The sequence below is a fragment of the Gorilla gorilla genome, chromosome 12, assembly GCF_029281585.2.
Source record: "Gorilla gorilla gorilla isolate KB3781 chromosome 12, NHGRI_mGorGor1-v2.1_pri, whole genome shotgun sequence".
Lineage (NCBI taxonomy): Eukaryota > Metazoa > Chordata > Mammalia > Primates > Hominidae > Gorilla > Gorilla gorilla.
In genome coordinates, this window is record NC_073236.2 from 31,388,762 (window position 1) to 31,411,534 (window position 22,773).

Genomic DNA, 22,773 nt, shown 5'->3' on the forward strand with positions numbered 1-22,773 from the left:
CTGAGGTTCTGCGCGGATGGTTCCTGGACTGCATGTTCTGATTGGATGAGAAAAAAACTCCAGGCTTACTCGGATTGGACTTTATTATCATGTTCTGATTGGATGAGAGCAAGTCTTCAGATAACCAATCACAGCATGAAAATAAAGTCCAATCAGAGTAGGCCTAGAGGTTTTTCTCTCATCCAATCAGAACATGTAGTCCAGGATCCGCAACCTCAGTATATAAAGCATGCGGAGGCGACCGCACGTCATTTTTGGCTTTTCTGTGGTGGTGTGCCGGGCTGCTACGTGCTCGGCTTAGAGAACTAGAAGGGTCCGTCTCTTTTTTGCCCACTGGAGCCTGGCGCTTGGGGCACTGCCTCCCAGTTGGTGGTGGTGGTGACGGAGCTGTAGGAGGGAGGCTAGCGGCGGGAGCTTCTCCTGCTGGGCTGGAAGGCAAGCAGAAGGAAGAGGCACCACCGCATGCTGGAGGCTGGAGACACGGCGGCTTGCCTCGCTGCGGTTGGTGGTGACATCGGAGACCGCAGCTACGGTAATACAAAGCCGTGTCCTCGGCTCTGAGGCTGTTCGTTTGCAGATAGTGAGTTTTTTGCATTGTGTCTGGAGGTGGTGAATCGGCCCTTCACAGAATCTGCCTAGTATATGGTACCACTACTGCTAATAACTGAGACCCGCTCCAGCCCCTTCCCTGGAGCCTGGCGGACCCAATCCATGGTCTAGCTACTAAAGGTGAATCCAGTGGCCTCACAGGAGAGTCTCAGGGACGCCCCCAGGCTGTACCAAGCCTCCCCCGGACTCGACCAGTTGCACCTCAAACTGGACACCTGCAAATAGACATCCTGGTCAGAAATTGCCACACATATTCACTGTTTCTCTCACTCATATCCACTCACACTCTAACTCCCTAGTTTTCCATGAATCACCTTCTAAAATACCAACAAGGAAAACTCAGCTCAGCCCGAACTCCATGGTGAGTCCTCTGTGTTCAGTGCTGATCGCCAAGTGGAAATGCCTTGGAGTCCCAGGGTTAAGGCTCCTCTCTCAGAGCTGCAGGGTCGGGGTTGGGTTGGTTTTCATCAGTAGAGGGAGGGCACTGATTTCATATCTCCAACTATATAGCAAGTGCTAGGGTGGGACACTTGAGAAGTAGGCTGTATCCAGATAAGCTGTTACCCGCAGAAGTTGGCTGGTAATTATGGTATTTGGAAAATATGCTGTCTTCTTATGAAATTGTGCTGTGATAAACATTTGCCTTTATCACCCTATTTCATTTTAAAATATTTGTGTAAATTATGTTCTGTAGGAGTCAATATTTTTTCATTTACAGATGTGGAAGTAAATCCACACATGGAGGGGGCTCTGTGTGTATCTAAGAGCTCATGTCTAGGATGAGTGAACCCTGGTATCTAGCCCTGTGCTTCTCATCACCGGCTCCGACTGCTCCCTAAGCCAACTCCAGTACAAAGCTGGATGTGTCTAGTGTTTTTTTCCAGAGCCCACTTTCCGTAGTAAGAGCATGGGTGGTTTTGCTGCACTCCAGCACTCATCTGAAAATACGGGGAAAACTAGGGTCCAGGCACGTTAATTTTCAGGTACTTCTGACACTTAACATATTTTTTCTGTCTATTACTCCTTGTCTAAGGTTCCATTTGTTTGCTTGTAATACAATTTATGAGGCTTATTTGAAAGATAATGCATTTCACATATTTAAAATGTACAATTAACAAACATAATAGAACTGTCATCATTATCAAGAAAGTGTACATGGGAATTCTTCTCAACATTTCCTCTTGTTCAGCTGTATTCCTCCTCCTTTCCCCTTCCCTTCTTCTACCAGTTTCCCGGGCAACTACTGATCTTCGTTATTTTATGTTAGATGCATTTTTATTTATCAGGATTTATAAAAATGAAATAACATAGTATATATTCTTATTGGTTTAGCTTATTTTACTCAACACAAATACTTAGATATTTTAGCTTTTTCTTGTGTGTATCAGGCATTTATTTATTATAAATCATAGGTAGTATTACAGTGAAAACATTTATCGTAATTTGTTTTCGTATTAAGCACCTTAATAATATTTGCATTTTTTAATTATACTTTAAGTTCTAAGGTACATGTCCATAATGTGCAGGGTTGTTACATCTGTATACATGTGCCATGTTGGTGTACTGCACCCATTAACTCGTCATTTATGTTAGGTATATCTCCTAATGCTTTCCCTCCCCCCTCCCCCAACCCCACAACAGGCCCCAGTGTGTGATGTTCCCCTTCCTGTGTCCAAGTGTTTTCATTGTTCAATTCCCACCTCTGAGTGAGAACACGCAGTGTTTGGTTTTTTGTTCTTGTGATAGTCTGCTGAGAATGATGGTTTCCAGCTTCATTTATGTCCCTACAAAGGACACGAACTCATCCTTTTTTATGGCTGCATAGTATGCCATGGTGTATATGTGCCACATTTTCTGAATCCAGTCTATCATTGATGGACATTTGGGTTGGTTCCAAGTCTTTGCTATTGTGAATAGTGCCGCAATAAACATACATTTGCATGTGCCTTTATAGCAGCATGATTTATAATCCTTTGGGTATATACCCAGTAATGGGATGGCTGGGTCAAATGGTATTTCTAGTTCTAGATCCTTGAGGAAGCGCGCCACACAGTCTTCCACAATGGTTGAACTAGTTTACAGCCCCAACAGTGTAAAACCCTTCCTGTTTCTCCACATCCTCTCCAGCACCTGTTGTTTCCTGACTTTTTAATGATCGCCATTCTAACTGGTGTGAGATGGTATCTCATTGTAGTTTTGATTTGCATTTCTCTGATGGCCAGTGATGATGAGCATTTTTTCATGTGTCTTTTGGCTGCATAAATGTCTTCTTTTGAGAAGTGTCTGTTCATATCCTTCGGCCACTTTTTGATGGGGTTGTTTTTTTCTTGTAAATTTGAGTTCTTTGTAGATTCTGGATATTAGCCCTTTGTCAAATGGGTAGATTGCAAAACTTTTCTCCCATTCTGTAGGTTGCCTGTTCACTCTGATGGTCGTTTCTTTTGCTGTGCAGAACCTCTTTAGTTTAATGAGATCCCATGTGTCAATTTTGGCTTCTGTTGCCATTGCTTTTGGTGTTCTAGACGTGAAGTCCTTGCCCATGCCTATGTCCTGAATGGTATTGCCTAGGTTTTCTTCTAGGGTTTTTATGGTTTTAGGTCTAATATTTAAGTCTTTAATCCATCTTGAATTAGTGTTTGTATAAGGTGTACGGAAGGGATCCAGTTTCAGCTTGCTACATATGACTAGCCAGTTTTCCCAGCACCATTTATTAAATAAGGAATCCTTTCTCCATTTCTTGTTTTTGTCAGGTTTGTCAAAGATCAGGTGGTTGTAGATGTGTGGTATTATTTCTGAGGGCTGTGTTCTGTTCCATTGGTCTATATCTCTGTTTTGGTACCAGTACCATGCTGTTTTGGTTACTGTAGCCTTGTAGTATAGTTAGAAGTCAGGTAGCGTGATGCCTCCAGCTTTGTTCTTTTGGCTTAGGATTGTCTTGGCAATGTGGGCTCTTTTTTGGTTCCATATGAACTTTAAAGTAGTTTTTTCCAGTTCTGTGGAGAAAGTCATTGTTAGCTTGATGGGGATGGCATTGAATCTCTAAATTACCTTGGGCAGTATGGCCATTTTCACGATATTGATTCTTCCTATCCATGAGCATGGAATGTTCTTCCATTTGTTTGTATCCTCTTTTATTTCATTGAGCAATGGTTTGTAGTTCTTCTTGAAGAGGTCCTTCACATCCCTTGTAAGTTGGAAACTAGGTATTTTACTCTCTTTGAAGCAATTGTGAATGGGAGTTCACTCATGATTTGGCTCTCTGTTTGTTATTGGTGTATAAGAATGCTTGTGATTTTTGCACATTGATTTTGTATCCTGAGACTTTGCTGAGGTTGCTTATCAGTTTAAGGAGATTTTGGGCTGAGATGATGGGGTTTTCTAAATATACAGTCATGTCATCTGCAAACGGACAATTTGACTTCCTCTTTTCTTAATTGAATACCCTTTATCTCTTTCTCCTGCCTGATTGTCCTGGCCAGAACTTCCAACACTATGTTGAATAGGAGTGGTGAGAGAGGGCATCCCTGTCTTGTGCCAGTTTTCAAAGGGAATGCTTCCAGTTTTTGTCCATTCAGTATGATATTGGCTGTGGGTTTGTCATAAATAGCTCTTATTATTTTGAGATACGTCCCATCATTACCTAATTTATTGACAGTTTTTAGCATGAAGGGCTGTTGAATTTTGTCACAGGCCTTTTCTGCATCTATAGAGATAATCACGTGGTTTTAGTCCTTGGTACTGTTTATATGCTGGATTACATTTATTGATTTGCGTATATTGAACCAGCCTTGCATCCCAGGGATGAAGCCCACTTGATCATGGTGGATAAGCTTTCTGATGTGCTGCTGGATTCGGTTTGCCAGTATTTTATTGAGGATTTTCGCATCAATATTCATCAGGGATATTGGTCTAAAATTCTCTTTTTTTGTTGTGTCTCTGCCAGGCTTTGGTATCAGGATGATGCTGGCCTCGTAAAATGAATTAGAGAGGATTCCCTCTTTTTTTATTGATCGGAATAGCTTCAGAAGGAATGGTATCAACTCCTCCTTGTACCTCTGGTAGAATTCAGCTGTAAATCCCCTGGACTTTTTTTGGTTGGTAGGCTATTATTGCCTCAATTTCATAGCCTGTTATTGATCTATTCAGGGATTAAAGTTCTTTCTGGTTTAGTCTTGGGAGGGTGTATGTGTCCAGGAATTTATCCATTTCTTCTAGATTTTCTAGTTTATTTGCATAGAGGTGTTTCTAGTATTCTCTGATGGTAGTTTGTATTTCTGTGGGATCGGTGGTGATATCCCCTTTATCATTATTTACTGCATATATTTGATTCTTGTGTCTTCTTTATTAGTCTTGCTAGCAGTCTATCGATTTTGCTGATCTTTTCATAAAACCAGCTCCTGGATTCATTGATTTTTTTGAAGTGTTTTTTGTGTCTCTATCTCCTTCAGTTCTTCTCTGATCTTAGCTATTTCTTGCTTTCTGCTAGCTTTTGAATGTGTTTGCTCTTGCTTCTCTAGTTCTTTTAATTGTGATGTTGGGGTGTCAATTTTAGATCTTTCCTGGTTTGTCTTGTGGGCATTTTGTGCTATAAATTTCCCTCTACACACTGCTTTAAATGTGTCCCAGAGATTCTGGTATTTTGTGTCTTTGTTCTCGTTGTTTTCAAAGAACATCTATATTTTTGTCTTCATTTCGTTATTTACCCAGTAGTCATTCAGGAGCAGGTTGTTCAGTTTCCATGTATTTGTGCTGTTTTGAGTGAGTTTCTTAATCCTGAGTTCTAGTTAGATTGCACTGTGGTCTGAGAGAGAGTTGGTTATAATTTCTGTTCTTTTACATTTGCTGAGGAGTCCTTTACTTCCAACTATGTGGTCAATTTTGGAATAAGTGCGATGTGGTGCTGAGAAGAATGTATATTCTGTTGATTTGGGGTGGAGAGTTCTGTAGATGTCTATTAGGTCCGCTTGGTACAGAGCTGAGTTCAATTCCTGGATATCCTTGTTAACTTTCTGTCTCGTTGATCTGTCTAATGTTGACAGTGGGGTGTTAAAGCCTCCGATTATTATTGTGTGTACTTAACCCATTTTCTAAACACGGTTAAACCTCATAAATCCTGTTATCTTCTCATCCCCAGCACAGCTTCCTCCTTCCTTCCACATACTCTCAGTATGTGGATTTTCACACTGTCTTGCACAGTAATATATGGCCATGTCCTCAGATCTCACGCTGCTCAGCTCCACATAGGCTGTGTCTGTAGACATGCCCGCGGTCATGGTGACTCTGCCCTGGAACTTCTGTGCATACATTGTTTCACCATCTTCAGGATCAACATGTCCCATCCACTCAAGCCCTTTTCCGGCGGCCTGTGGCACCCAGTGCATGTAGTGGAAGGTGAAGGTGTAGCTGGAAGCCTTGAGTAGACCTTCACTAAGGCCCCAGGTTTCCTCACCTCAGCCCCAGACTGCACTGGCTGGACCTGGGACTGGGCACCTGTGGAGAGGACAGAGGAGTGAATGAGACCCCACTTAACTGGACCCAGTCCCGTCATCAGCCATGGAACTTAGAATTCTCTTACTGTAGCTGCTGCCACCAAGAGGAGGATCCTCCAGGTCCAGTCCATGGTGATGAGCTGTGCTCTGGGGACTTCTACAGGGGAGGGATGTGGTTGTTGTGTGATGCTCTCTGGGCAAGGACAGATCTGTATTTACCTCGGTAAACACCAGTGCATTTGCATATTCATGAGGCAGCTACCTATTTCGTAGCTCAAGCCACCCCAACCTGAGGAAGAAGTTAGGTGACACACGGACCACGCCACAGTGGGATGCTGAGCTCCATGCCCTGTACTTTGTTTAATGATATTTGTCCTCTGACATGCTCAGAAGTCCATGAAGACAGAACTCGTCTCACAGAAAACCAGAATCTCCCAGGACATTGTCCTCAATGTGATTCCTTGTTCATATGGAACTCTTGACAACCTGAACATTTCCTGGGCCTTCACCTCTGCACCTTAACTTCTAGGATGAGTGTATCTCCCAGTAGTAACACCCATTGAATTAATAAAGCCACCACTCAATTCCTAACTATAAATACATTTGAAAAGACTAGACATTTCTCCATTTAAATATGGTTTACATTAAATTATTGGGTTAGGTATCGGCTCCATATACAATAAAATACGTAACGGTACATCAGTACTTGCTAAATTGTTATTTAAATTTTAGGTCATTATTGCTTTGAAATAAGAAACATTCAATTCCTGAGAGAAAACCCCACCCCATCCTGCTGTGCACCTGCTCCAGGGCTGAATCCTGTGCTGGGTGCGCCCTGAGGACCCCCTGCAGCTCAGCTCCTGCCCTGCGTAGAAGTTCCTGTCTGGACTCACAGAGAATTCTCCACCTAGCATATCAAGCCCAGTATGAAGTGGCTATGCCTTGGCTCAGAATGAAGTTTCAGTGGCAGCAATTGCTTCTCCCACCATCTCTTACAGTAGGAAATAGGCCTTACAGTAGGAGTAGGCCTTATCCTACAGGGAGACCTCAGCACAGCAAGCAAGGGATCACTAAAGCCACGAGGGAGCCCCTTCCCTGGAGCTCCAGGTGCACTGATACGGTCCAGACACATGTCGAGTCCAGGAACTGATGGGGACTTTGGGGCAGCCTCTTTTTTAGGATTCTGTGTTTGAAGATCCCATCAGATTCTAACTTTACACACAGACCCTATGTCTCAAAGCCCTCCAAAACACACAGTGGCATATTTGCACAGTAATGGGCCTCGAATTTGCCCTCCTTCATAGTGTCTTCCCAAAGAAAGGTGCTTCCAACACTGACCTTAGTCCTGCTTATGTTTGTTGTTGTTTTGTTTTTTCCAAACAGAGCTAAAGCAAGCTCAGTACTACTGGGGATTTGGAAAGTGCCTTCATATTGTTTTTGCCAGTTCTCACCTGAGAACCCTGCAGATGCCCCATGAGAGGTAAATCTCAGGCCATTTAGGGAGGGGCTGTGATCTTGGTTCTGAAGCTGTTGGTCTCAGAGGCTTTAAATCACTTCCCTGTCCTTGATTTGTTCTCTCCTACCACCTTTGGTTTCCCTACATTCTAGTCGTTAGGCGGAGTCTGTGCCTTGCCACACTTCTCTCTTTAATCCATATTAATCCTAGTGGTGAGGAGGTGATGTGGTGGGCAGGGAAGCAGTAAATGTTCTTGACGTTGAATTCCAGTGATTTCTTGCTGTGCTTTCTCTATGCTGTGCGCTTTACAAGGAGTCTCCAGTGATACAGCTGATTTTCCTCCATACTCTGATCCCCTTCATGGCTGCAGCATCAACGGGTTACTCTCTTGAATCTGACCCCAGTTGTTTTATTATACCCTTTTTCGTGACACAGGAAGGCTAAGATGAAGCTGTCTTGGATGGAAAAGAATTCGTTCTCTTCACGTAGAATAAAGATCTTGAAAAGTATTTTTTCTCTGTAGGGTCTGTCTGGACAAAGTTCTGGGCATATTTATCAGAGAACAGTTCTCCTGATATCAGAGCCGTGAGGGAATCTGTTTGGATTCTCATCTTGAGAACCCAGAAGTTTCTGGAGGGAAATTCCATAAAAGTGTGGGGTGCGTGGCCCCCGGGAGTTCTTACCCTACCCTATCCACACTTGTCTGCTAGGCTTTTATGGAATTATCATGTAACTGTTTCCACCAGCTTGTGCTTTCAATGGAAGAATCACCCAATTTATAGATTTAGAAAAGAAGCTTTATTTCTGATAAATGGGTGAAGCTGCAGGATGGCCATCTCAACAGGCCAGAAAGCAAAGCCTCCCACAGAGACAGTGAGCAGGCACTTCCAGAGAGGGAAAGGTGAGAAATGAGTTCATGCAAATGGGTTGGCCAAGTGCACATACTCAGCAAGCTATAGAAGGAGCTATGAATATTCGCATGGTGGGCAGGCTGTCATGCATAATAAGCAAACACAGATGTTACATGCATTTCATGTTTGCTTTGGGGCGAGGACTTAAGAACTAAACAAATTACAATTGGGCCATGTACATCAAAACGGCTTTGTGCAGAGGTAGAAGGAGACACAGTGCACAGCCTCCATAATTTGGCAAGGACAAGCCCATGGTGAGTGGTCTCTTCTCAGGAGAAAGTTACTGAAATCAGTCCTCCTCCATTCAAAGCTCTTTTTATGGCCGTGGAACAGGGGCACAGTTACCCAGTGTGTTGAGTTCCATGAGCTGCAAATATTTTAATATTGTTATCTTAGGACCAGTGCTTTTTAGCTGCTAGAGAAAATGAAAAGCCTTGTGTCAGTTACAACATAGTCTATTTTTTTTTTCACTTTTCTTTTTTTTTTTTTTTATTATACTTTTAAGTTTTAGGGTACATGTGCACAATGTGCAGGTTAGTTACATATGTATACAAGTGCCATGCTGGTGCGCTGCACCCACTAACTCGTCATCTAGCATTAGGTATACCTCCCAATGCTATCCCTCCCCCCTCCCCCCACCCCACAACAGTCCCCAGAGTGTGATATTCCCCTTCCTGTGTCCATGTGATCTCATTGTTCAATTCCCACCTATGAGTGAGAATATGCGGTGTTTGGTTTTTTGTTCTTGCGATAGTTTACTGAGAATGATGGTTTCCAATTTCATCCATGTCCCTACAAAGGACATGAACTCATCATTCTTTATGGCTGCATAGTATTCCATGGTGTATATGTGCCACATTTTCTTAATCCAGTCTATCATTGTTGGACATTTGGGTTGGTTCCAAGTCTTTGCTATTGTGAATAATGCCGCAATAAACATACGTGTGCATGGGTCTTTATAGCAGCATGATTTATAGTCCTTTGGGTATATACCCAGTAATGGGATGGCTGGGTCAAATGGTATTTCTAGTTCTAGATCCCTGAGGAATCGCCACACTGACTTCCACAATGGTTGAACTAGTTTACAGTCCCACCAACAGTGTAAAAGTGTTCCTATTTCTCCACATCCTCCCCAGCACCTGTGGTTTCCTGACTTTTTAATGATTGCCATTCTAACTGGTGTGAGATGATATCTCATAGTGGTTTTGATTTGCATTTCTCTGATGGCCAGTGATGATGAGCATTTTTTCATGTGTTTTTGGCTGCATAAATGTCTTCTTTTGAGAAGTGTCTGTTCATATCCTTCGCCCACTTTTTGATGGGGTGGTTTGTTTTTTTCTTGTAAATTTGTTTGAGTTCATTGTAGATTCTGGATATTAGCCCTTTGTCAGATGAGTAGGTTGCGAAAATTTTCTCCCATTCTGTAGGTTGCCTGTTCACTCTGATGGTCATTTCTTTTGCTGTGCAGAAGCTCTTTAGTTTAATTAGATCCCATTTGTCAATTTTGTCTTTTGTTGCCATTGCTTTTGGTGTTTTGGACATGAAGTCCTTGCCCACGCCTATGTCCTGAATGGTAATGCCTAGGTTTTCTTCTAGGGTTTTTATGGTTTTAGGTCTAACGTTTAAATCTTTAATCCATCTTGAATTGAGTTTTGTATAAGGTGTAAGGAAGGGATCCAGTTTCAGCTTTCTGCATATGGCTAGCCAGTTTTCCCAGCACCATTTATTAAATAGGGAATCCTTTCCCCATTGCTTGTTTTTCTCAGGTTTGTCAAAGATCAGATAGTTGTAGGTATGCGGCGTTATTTCTGAGGGCTCTGTTCTGTTCCATTGATCTATATCTCTGTTTTGGTACCAGTACCATGCTGTTTTGGTTACTGTAGCCTTGTAGTATAGTTTGAAGACAGATAGGGTGATGCCTCCAGCTTTGTTCTTTTGGCTTAGGATTGACTTGGCAATGCGGGCTCTTTTTTGGTTCCATATGAACTTTAAAGTAGTTTTTTCCAATTCTGTGAAGAAAGTCATTGGTAGCTTGATGGGGATGGCATTGAATCTGTAAATGACCTTGGGCAGTATGGCCATTTTCACGATATTGATTCTTCCCACCCATGAGCATGGAATGTTCTTCCATTTGTTTGTATCCTCTTTTATTTCCTTGAGCAGTGGTTTGTAGTTCTCCTTGAAGAGGTCCTTCACATCCCTTGTAAGTTGGATTCCTAGGTATTTTATTCTCTTTGAAGCAATTGTGAATGGGAGTTCACTCATGATTTGGCTCTCTGTTTGTCTGTTGTTGGTGTATAAGAATGCTTGTGATTTTTGTACATTGATTTTGTATCCTGAGACTTTGCTGAAGTTGCTTATCAGCTTAAGGAGATTTTGGGCTGAGACAATGGGGTTTTCTAGATAAACAATCATGTCGTCTGCAAACAGGGACAATTTGACTTCCTCTTTTCCTAATTGAATACCCTTTATCTCCTTCTCCTGCCTGATTGCCCTGGCCAGAACTTCCAACACTATGTTGAATAGGAGCGGTGAGAGAGGGCATCCCTGTCTTGTGCCAGTTTTCAAAGGGAATGCTTCCAGTTTTTGTCCATTCAGTATGATATTGGCTGTGGGTTTGTCATAGATAGCTCTTATTATTTTGAAATACGTCCCATCAATACCTAATTTATTGAGAGTTTTTTGCATGAAGGGTTGTTGAATTTTGTCAAAGGCTTTTTCTGCATCTATTGAGATAATCATGTGGTTTTTGTCTTTGGCTCTGTTTATATGCTGGATTACATTTATTGATTTGCGTATATTGAACCAGCCTTGCATCCCAGGGATGAAGCCCACTTGATCATGGTGGATAAGCTTTTTGATGTGCTGCTGGATTCGGTTTGCCAGTATTTTATTGAGGATTTTTGCATCAATGTTCATCAAGGATATTGGTCTAAAATTCTCTTTTTTGGTTGTGTCTCTGCCCGGCTTTGGTATCAGAATGATGCTGGCCTCATAAAATGAGTTAGGGAGGATTCCCTCTTTTTCTATTGATTGGAATAGTTTCAGAAGCAATGGTACCAGTTCCTCCTTGTACCTCTGGTAGAATTCGGCTGTGAATCCATCTGGTCCTGGACTCTTTTTGGTTGGTAAACTATTGATTATTGCCACAATGTCAGCTCCTGTTGTTGGTCTATTCAGAGATTCAACTTCTTCCTGGTTTAGTCTTGGGAGAGTGTATGTGTCGAGGAATGTATCCATTTCTTCTAGATTTTCTAGTTTATTTGCGTAGAGGTGTTTGTAGGAGCTAACTATCCTAAATATATATGCACCCAATACAGGAGCACCCAGATTCATAAAGCAAGTCCTGAGTGACCTACAAAGAGACTTAGACTCCCACACATTAATAATGGGAGACTTTAACACCCCACTGTCAACATTAGACAGATCAACGAGACAGAAAGTCAACAAGGATACCCAGGAATTGAACTCAGCTCTGCACCAAGCGGACCTAATAGACATCTACAGAACTCTCCACCCCAAATCAACAGAATATACATTGTTTTCAGCACCACACCACACCTATTCCAAAATTGACCACATAGTTGGAAGTAAAGCTCTCCTCAGCAAATGTAAAAGAACAGAAATTATAACAAACTATCTCTCAGACCACAGTGCAATCAAACTGGAACTCAGGATTAAAAATCTCACTCAAAGCCGCTCAACTACATGGAAACTGAACAACCTGCTCCTGAATGACTACTGGGTACATAACGAAATGAAGGCAGAAATAAAGATGTTCTTTGAAACCAACGAGAACAAAGACACAACATACCAGAATCTCTGGGATGCATTCAAAGCAGTGTGTAGAGGGAAATTTATAGCACTAAATGCCCACAAGAGAAAGCAGGAAAGATCCACAATTGACACCCTAACATCACAATTAAAAGAACTAGAAAAGCAAGAGCAAACACATTCAAAAGCTAGCAGAAGGCAAGAAATAACTAAAATCAGAGCAGAACTGAAGGAAATAGAGACACAAAAAACCCTTCAAAAACTCAATGAATCCAGGAGCTGGTTTTTTGAAAGGATCAACAAAATTGATAGACCGCTAGCAAGACTAATAAAGAAAAAAAGAGAGAAGAATCAAATAGACACAATAAAAAATGATAAAGGGGATATCACCACCGATCCCACAGAAATACAAACTACCATCAGAGAACATAGTCTATTTTTTAAGTGTAGGAGTGAGTGACTTAATTTTTGCTTGATGTGGCCTTGGGTCTTGTTTATAATTTGGTATCTTATTGCCGCAACAAGATTGTTCCATCAGTCTGATGATCTCTATTTTAATGTCTTTCTAGTTTTTGGGTCTTGGTTTTCCCTGCAATTTGATTTCTTAAATAGATCCAAGAAGTTATTGATAATCAATTTTCCAGGCTTTCATTGTTGTAGGAATGTAGGGGATGACTGACATGCTCTTTACATATTACAGTGGAAAACAGAAGTAGCTTCAGAGATCACCATTGACCTGACAAGCAGCAGGAATCTCATCTCATTAAGTGTAAGTGGCACCACACAGATGTAGCTGAACATGCAGTGACACAGAAGACCCACACCACAGAACACATATGAAAAATTTTTTGATTCTGAGGATTTCTCCAGGAAGCTGGAACTCAGGTGGTACTACAGGGATGGACTCAGTTATCTCTCAGGTGATACTATGTTTTGGAAGCTTATTTCCACTCCTGCACTGGACTCATTAGCTGCACCTCGACCAGCACACCTAAAACAGAAACTCTCAATAATTGAGCACAAAACTCACCAATAATAAAGCTGTCCCCAGAGAAGGTGCAGAGCAGGGAACTCTGCTTTTGGGAACATGCTGGTGTGCAGGGAGTGTCAGGAGTGTGACCCGTTTCCTTCTGCTCCCCCTGCCGGCTTCACAGACGACTGCATCCAGGAGCTTTACGTTGCAAAGTATATAAAATATGTTATAATTGTAGAGAAATGTAATACACAGATTAAGGAATGAGGAACGTACATGAAATTAAAATAAAAAACATAAAAGATTATCACGGATAAGACAAACAAATATTAAAAACCTGTGTGTGTACGTGTTTGAGATAGTATTCTTGTAAATTAAATCATAATTTGTTTATAAAGTCCTTCAACTATGTACAAAATCTTTGCCTTTGATTGCCACAAAGATGAAGGATGTGGCACCAGTACTCCAGGGCCATGCTAGTGATTTCCCCTCCTATCTCCTGAGGACACGGTGCTTCCAACTCTGAGGATCAGGATGCTGAAATTGGCTGTGTGAGAAGAGAAAGGGGGATTTTCTGTGGGAACAGACTAGTGTGAATGTAACTTTCAAGCAAATGAGTTTATTCTACCATGAGACACAGCTATCATGCTGACTGTGTGTTGCTTTTGACATTAATATGATTGTTATCGGTATTATTGGGCTGTTCCATGGAAAATGACCAATTGTCTCAGAATTAACTGGAGTCGTTTTCATTTCAGTTATTTCACACTTCTAGCTAAATCACCTAATTTTACTGTGTTTGAGCTTGGAAAGTTTCAGGGCGTGGGTTACAAATGATGGAGTGGAAGGTCTCCCAGGGGTTAGATGTGGTTCCGCTAAAGGATGACCCAGGATTTGTCCAGAAGCTCCCCTCCTTGTCTGTCCCAGCACTTGCTCCTCAGTGCGCCCCATCCTGCCAGAGTCCTGAGCTTCTCTGTGTTCCTGGACAATGCACGTCTGGGGCATCTGCTTCCTAGATGTGCATACGTAGGGCGGGCTGCTCTTCATAATGGTTGAGAGGGAGCTGGGCCTGGATCCACCCAGGTGGCCCTACCACTGTGAACTGGGCTTCTTCCCAGCAAGGAGACAAGGTCAGTTGAGTGCCTTCACTTCAGACAACTACTAGGAGGTGATTTTAGTCAAATTGTCACATCCTTTGTCTATGTAATCCAGCAATCATGCTTTTAAGTGTTTATCTGACAGTAAAAGTAAGCCCACAAAGAAAACTGCACATGAGTAATTACAACAGCTTCATTTACATTTTCCCAAAACTATAAACATTCAGAAAGTTTTTCTGTAGGTGAAAACCAAACTGTGATAAATTCATGTAATGGAATGATATAGCAATGATAAAGAAGTGCTAGCAAACCATGAAAACACATGAATAATCTTAAATGCATATTGTTAAGTAAAATAAACTAGTCTGATAAAGCTACACAATGTATAATTTAATTTGTTTGATAATCTGGAGAAGGCCAAACTTTAAACAAAGTGAAAAAAAAATTATATTTGCCAGCAATTTGGGGAGAAGGTGAGAACAGATTAAAAAATAGAAGCCTTTAAAGGATGATGAAACTATTATGTATAATATTGCAATGGTAGATATGTGATGTCATAAATTTGTGAAAATCCACAGACTATACAGCATGAAGGCTAGATTTTACTTTACAAAAAATACAAATAAGAGATTAGGGACCCCAAGATGGAATGCAGATTATACAGAAAATATCTGATGTCCCTATTAATGCACGAAACAACTTTGTTGAATAAAGTATGTGAAAAAGGCTGCTAAATCACTTTAGAAATAGTGACGCCAATAAGACTAAGAAACTGCACGTCAGCACTGTCCTGTAGTTGATGATGATGTTCCACGAGGAGCACAGCTTACCAATTGTGATTCCACGCTACAAGAATCCTAGAATTGGACAACACAGGGAATAGATGGTGTGTGGTGGGAGGGGGTTCCTCACAGTTGGAGTGGGAGGTTACAGACAGCAAGGAAGAACGGTGAGAAATGTCCATGTAGTACTGGATTAGAGTGAAAGTGCTAGTAATTTTGTATGATTGACATAATCTGCATGCAATAAATTAAACGAAAATACTTCTTTGAAGGAAGTGCAAAATAGGCTATGACCTAAATAACTTTGGAAATGAGGGAATTCTGAAAGTCTAAAGTGTAAGTAAACTGCACATAATCACTGTACTCCAGTGGATAAACATGTTTCCAACAGAGGTACAGCTTCATAATTTTGATTCCGCTATGCACGTTTCCTGAAATTGTGCTGCTAAGTAATACAATGGAATACGGTGGGATGGAGTTCCTCGTTTGGCAGTGGGTGGTGATTGACAGGCAAGGCAGGCAGGCTAGAAATGTCCATGTGGTATTGTAATTGGGTGGAGACAAGAATGTGTTCTCATTTTTAATATGTTACAGGTACAGAAGACTAGATATGTAAATAGTTGAGATGTATCCCTAAACGTGGGTTAATAAACACCTGCACATTTTCTAAGCCATTTAGTTGAGAGGTCCTTGAGGCACTTACATCCCACTAACAATATATACACCCAACTTCACAATTCTCTTATTTTAATACCATTCTTCAACACCAGAAGCCAGTAATCTTTAGAAAAACAGCAGATTCTATGTATGGAAAAGATAATATGGAAAATAAGCTTAGGATTTCTTATAATACCAGAAAATAGGGAAGCGTTCAAAAACAAAAGGAAGAGATGTCATGTAAGGATACAGGATCCAAATTAAATGAACTCCAAGCACATAAAAAAAACTGTGATGATTTGAGCAAAAGCATAAATAATGAAGCATGGATCTTCCTCATAGTATAAAATAAGCATCTTTAAGCCAATACTGTTATAATAGATGAGTAAATAAAGAAAATGTGAAAAGAAGGATGAATCTTCCTTACAGAGTTATTCAAAATATTTTAGGCTGATAGTATTCTCATCATGTAGGTGAGGTTTAAACAATCGTGTTGATTGTGGTCTGAGATTATAGACATGGGAAAAAAAATCACTGCTAGTTTATTTTATAACCGGTTTTTAGAAATAATGCCAAAAACATGGTCTCTGAGTGAATACAATTATTCATGGTAATGTATCCAAATTTGCAAACACACACACACACACATTTTTCTGCAATAAACACTGATAAGCAACTAAAAAGACAATCACAGACTTGGAGAAAATATTTTCAAGTAGCATTTTTGTTAAATAATTCCTTTTAATTCAGTAAAGAATTAAAAGAAAATGACTTTTATAATGAATATGCAAGTAAACAACAAAATTATATAAAAATTGTTAAATATAAATTTTTCATTAGGGATATGAGCATTGAAACAAAAATTAGATTCCATTGCTCACCTATTAGAATGGTTAAAATGCACAATCCTCATGGTGAAAAATGGCCGTAAGAATGTGAAAAAACAAGAACTATTTTGCATTTATGTTGGGAATCCCAAATGGTGCATGCACAAAATGAAATACATTTTGACTTTTTTTTTTAACAGAGATAAAAGTAGAGTTGAAATATGATCTAGTGGCTGTGTTTCAAAATATTTAAAACACTGATTCAGAAATTGATGTTTACACAGGAAACCAGCTTCTGCTCTCTGACATATATCACCTGGTTTGTGCCAAGAGCATTAACCCTGGGAGCTCCTCCCAAAAAATGGTTGTGCACAGGGGAGATGTTAAGCTATGGCTGCTCCTGGGACTCATCGGAGATTCCTGATGGGCATCCGTAATCAGGAAGTCATCGACAGCCTTGCCGGACTTAACTTGCTCCACAGGTTAACTAGGACGCACCACCGAACTCCCACATTTCCCCATCGCTAGTTGTAAGACTGGCATCCTGGCCTGACAGTGTCTACAGCCTCACCCAGCCTCCTGTGTGTTTTTCTGCCTGCCTTACTTACATCTCACTTTGGGACAAATAAGAAATTTTTTAAATAAACTTTTCTAATCTAGAGACCTCAGTGGTAGGCACAGAAACACAAATATAGAGAGGCTCCCAGGCAAACTGTTCGATGCAGAGGAAGCCACAGACCCTGAAGGAAAGCGGCCCTTGACCTTCAACTGCACCTGCCCTGGGGATGCCTCTAACTTCTGTGGGCGTGAGTGCCCTCTGCAGCCCAGGCTCCTTCCTTCTCGCTGCAGGAAATTTTGCGTTTTGGCTGACATTGGTGTTCCCTCACTTGGTACCTTATGTACAATAATACGAGGCCATGTTCTCAGCTCTCAGACTGTTCACTCACAGCTACAGTGAGTTCTTGGCATTGTCTTTGGAAATGGTGAATCTGTCCTTCACAGATTTTGAATGCTATAACTGATTCATCATACTTCGTATTTACTGCTCACTCCAGCACCTTCTCTGAAGCCTGGTGGACTCAGCTAATTCAGTAGCTTCTCATTCAGTAGCTACTAAATTTGAATCCATGGGCTGCACAGAAGACTCTCAAAACCCTCCAGGCTGTCTCAGGCCTTCTCCAGACTCCACCAGCTGAACCTCACTTGACACCTTCATATACATAGGCATGGTTAGAAACTGCCAAATGTATCCACTGTTCCTCTCACTCACATCCACTTATACTCACTATCTCTAATTCTCCATGAATAAGCTTTTAAAATAGCAACAAGAAAAATCTAGTCTAATCGCTTAAAGCCCATACTGAATCTTGTGTTCAGTACTGATTACCAAGTGGAAACACCTGGAAATCCCAGGGCTGGTACTCCTCTCCCAGAGATGCAGGACCAGAACTGGGCTGTTTTTTATCAGTAGAAGGAGAACCCAATTGGAATGTCTCCTACTACATAGCAAGCTCTAAGGTGGGATGCCTTAGGATAGGACAGGGCCCAGAGCAGATGTGAGACTCCTGGAGTTTAGTGGCAACAAAAGAGTTTAGAGAAGCATAATTACTTAATATGTGATTGTGCCATGAAAATCACTTAGCAATATATTTTACATCTTTTTAACATTTTTAAAAATATGAATATATCTGCATTAAGCAAACTTTAAGAGATATAAAGGGTGAAATAGAAAAAAATACAATAATGGAAAAATATCTTAATATCTCACAGACCCCCGCAGTATCTTAGCAGAAATCGGAGGCAGTGGAGGTCACCCCACTTGAATGAGAAAACAGCTGAGTTTGTAAAACTGCACTTGGCGTCTCCACAGGCTTTGAGGTGTGGAGGACCAGCCCCTACCCCAGACTCAGGCATAGCCCCAGTCTCTGCTCTTCAATTGACACAACTATACAGGTTAATAGTATATTTCAGAACTTCATAATCACACATACACATACACACATATGCCCAGTACTTACAGGTACATAGGGAAATACAAAAATGAACACATCAAATACCAAAACAAAACTTGAATTTATTTACTATTGTTATAGTTACTGAATTTAATTGAAATTTTGTTTTACACTATGATGTAGTGCAAAATAATGTTTTTCTTTGTGATCGTTTTTCTATCCCAATGCCAATAAACAAATATATCTAAATGCATGTTTTGGTAAAACTAAATGTAAATGCCATTCTTGCCAAATACATTAATTAAATGTACATAGTATTTATGCATAAACTCTGTTGGTTTATTTGTCATTTACATTTTTGGTGTATATATAAAATACATATATATACACGTATATATTATATATACACATATATAATACATATACGTATATATTTTATATATATATGTGTGTGTTTGTGTGTATATATGTATTTTGAGATGGAGTCATGCTCTGTCGTCCAGGCTAGAGTGCAGTGACACAATCTCAGCTCACTGCAACCTCCACCTCCTGGGTTCAAGCGATTCTTGTGCCTCAGCCTCCTGAGTAGCTGAGATTATTGGTGCCCGCCACCACACCCAGCTAATATTTTGTATTTTTAGTAGAGACAGGGTTTCACCATGTTGGTCAGGCTGGTCTCAAACTCCTGAGCTCTTGATCCACCCACCTCAGCCTCCCAAATTGCTGGATTTACAGGCATGAGCCACTGTGCCTGGCTGACATAATTTTCAAATATCAGTCAATTATTAATACGTGTAATAACCAATAAGATAAACACCTTTAAAATTGTATTACATTATTGGTTAAGTTCACATTGTATTTTTTATAAAACTCAGGATAAAATACCTAATGCTAGATGACGAGTTGGTGGGTGCAGCGCACCAGCATGGCACATGTATACATATGTAACTAACCTGCACATTGTGCACATGTACCCTAAAACTTAAAGTAAAATAATAATAAATAAATAAATAAAATTAAGAAAAAGAAGAAATTAGGTTTGTTTTTGACAATTGTTTTTGCATGAATTTTCAATACAAATTCTAGATGTTTATTTGCCAGTACTCCTGGATGCTAGAGAACATCCAGTAATATGGCACTGAAATCAGCCCAGGATTCCCAGAATGCACTCACAATGGCAGCTTGCTAGAGTGTCATCTGGCAGTGTGCCAACACATTAGGAATTTGGACTTCATCATCAAAGCACTAGTGAGTCCCAGGGATGAGCACACAGAGGGCAGCAGGAACTGCAGAGCCCACTCTGTGGTACTTAGGGAAGAGACGGGATGGGGTGGCGTGAGTCTGAAGAACTATAAAAAAGGGTGAGGAGGGCAGAGAGTCTACAGGTAGATGAGCATGTTCTAAGGATAACTGTTACCCTACTAAACATGGTTGGCTTCAGTGATCATGAAGAGAAGTGAACTGATTCACCAGACATGGAAGAGAGAAAATAAAAGGACTTGCTGTTTCCTTGCCAGGAAGCTGAGGAAGACAAAAGGCAAACAGAAGAAGGAAAAGTAGAGAAACAGTCTGAAGAGCAGAACATCAGAACCCAGCGAAGACAGACGAACTGAGCATTTAAGGTGGTGTTTCAACTCCACAAAGGCAGATGAAAGGAAAAGAAACTCAACACCATGCGTATGCTGTATTACAGTTAAAAAGGCATTTACAAGAGTGTGACGGACACAGCACAGAAATCAAAAACCCATGTATAGAACAAGAGTTTAAATTAGGCATATGCAATTTATTATATTATCAAAATCATACTGAGTATTGCTAGTATTAGTATTGCTAGTATTATTCTAAAAATATGAAAGATCAAAAGTTGAATTAAATCCCTCTTCTAAGTTAATGATTTGTAGTTGAAAGAAACCATAGATTACAAGGAAGAAATGGCGAGAGCTCCTGAGAAAACTTTTGCTTGACCAGCTCAGGAATCGGCAAGATCAAAAAGCAAACCGCACCCTCCCCAGGAATCTGATATGAAGCTGCCTCCTAAGAGAACCCTGGTGTCCTGAGTAATTCCCTGGTGGTTGCTGAGAGCTGCATGGTGGCCTGAGCACTCCCCGTTGGCCCTGAATTCCCCCTGGTGTCCTGAGTGCCTCCTGATGGTCTTGTGTGCCTTTAGGTGGTCATGTTACCCCTGGTGGTTCCTGAGAACCTCTTGGTGGTCCTGCGTGTTTCTTGGTGGTCTAGAATCCACCATCGTGATTCTGTGTCCCCTGCTTGTCCTGAGCCCCCTGGTGTCCTCAGTGCCCCCTGGTGGTTCTGAGCACACCCCATGGTGTCTTGAGTACCCCCTGGTGTCCTGAGCGCCATTTATTACGAGGTCCGCTCCTGTCTCCCTGCAGGGAGGTTTGTGTCTGGGCTCACACAGATGTCTCCTCACTGTGTCTCTCACAGTAATACACTACCTACTCCTCAGCTCTCAGGTAGATCATTTTAAGGGAGACTGTGCTGGCAAGTGTTGTCCCTGGGAATTGTGAATCTTCTTTGTACTGACGCAGGGCATCACTGAGAACTTTCACTTGAATCACTCACTGCTACCATCCACTCCAGCCTCTGTCCTGCAGCCATCTGGGCCCAATTTATGCTGTAGTCAGTGGAGGTGAATCTTGATGCTTTGCAGAAGAGGCGCGGAGAACAGCCAGGCTACTTTGCCAAATAAAACAGTATAGATCTAGCAAACCTTTAAGGTTTTCCAGGAATTTGGGGAGAGGGTGTGTGGAATAGGTGAAACACAGATGCTTTTTAATCACAATGAAACTATTTTTTGTGATAGCCAATGATGAACACTTGGCATAAATAATTTGTGAAAACTCAGAATTTTTGAGACAAAGTGTTAACCTAAATGCATAACAGCATAAAAAGTATCTAGCAGGTCATGAAACACTGCAGGAAATGAAAGCTGTGTGAAAACATCTCACAACTACAAAAATGTTTGTTTGAACTAATTTCACTGAAGAAGGTGGGGCATAAATCTGTGACACAAGTAACTTTGGAAAGAATTCAGTTTTCTGTTTGTAAAATATAAATAAGCTGCACATAAGCACTGTATTCTAGTTGATAAACACACTTCCAACAAGCATCAGTTAAACAATTCTAACACAATTTGTGTATCTTGAAATTATGCACTAAGTAAATTAATGTCATATGGTAAGAGAGGCTTCCTCACCTTTGAGTGTGGGATTATGGACAGGCAAAGAAGGAAGGCTATGAATGTCCATGTGGATCACAGTAGGGTGAAGACACCAGTGTATTCTTATGTTTAATGTAATATGGATACAGAAGATTAGATACATAAACACTTTAATTTTTGCCAGTAAAGAGTATATGTATATATTTATGGGTACATGAAGTACTTTGATACAGCATGAAATGCATAATAATCACATTTTGGTAAAGGGGTTATACATCCCTTCAGGCATTAATCCTTTGAGTTACCAACATTGCAATTGTACATTTTTAGTTATTTTATTTTATTTTATTTTATTTTATTTTATTTTATTTTATTTTATTTTTTGAGGTGGAGTCTCGCTCCGTCACCCAGGCTGGAGTGCAGTGGTGCAATCTCAGCTCACCGCAAGCTCCACCTCCCAGGTTCACGCCATTCTCCTGCCTCAGCCTCCCATGTAGCTGGGACTACAGGTGCCCCCCACCACGCCTGGCTAATTTTTTTTGTATTTTTAGTAGAGACAGGGTTTCACCGTGTTAGCCAGTATGGTCTCGATCTCCTGACCTCGTGACCCACCCGTCTCAGCCTCCCAAAGTGCTGAGATTACAGGTGTGAGCCACTGCGCCCGGCCCATTTTTAGTTATTTTTAAATCTACAATTAAATTATTAAGGACTACACTTACGCTGTTGTGTTATCAAATATTAGGTTTTATTCATTATCTCTAACTACCTTTTGTACCCTTTTACCATCCCCAATAACCCCCATCAACCACAGACCTTCCCAGCCTCTGGTTACCATATTTTTACTCTCTCTCTCCACGAGTTCAATTGTCTCAATTTTTACCATCCAGAAATAAATGAGAGCATGTGAAGTTTGTCTTTCTCTTCTGGGCTTATTTCAATCGATATAATGAACACCAGTTTCATCCATGTTGTTGCAAATGACAGAATCTGACTCATTTTTATGACATAATATTAACCCATATCCTATATGCACCACATTTTATCTATCCATTCATCTGTTGATGGACA

The 22,773-nt window shown here is 40.9% G+C and overlaps 1 long non-coding RNA gene and 1 pseudogene across 1 annotated transcript in view; one reads left to right on the plus strand and one right to left on the minus strand.

The window, feature by feature from the left end:
* The first annotated feature begins 240 nt into the window (after nt 1-240).
* LOC134756762 (uncharacterized) overlaps nt 241-22,773 on the plus strand; it is a 49,450-nt gene continuing 26,917 nt past the window's right edge. The window contains exon 1 of the long non-coding RNA XR_010129863.1: nt 241-532. This is a non-coding gene — a long non-coding RNA (uncharacterized lncRNA). The remainder of the gene's footprint in view (nt 533-22,773) is intronic.
* On the minus strand, nt 5,697-6,229 carry LOC101141457 (immunoglobulin heavy variable 1-69-2-like; annotated as a pseudogene).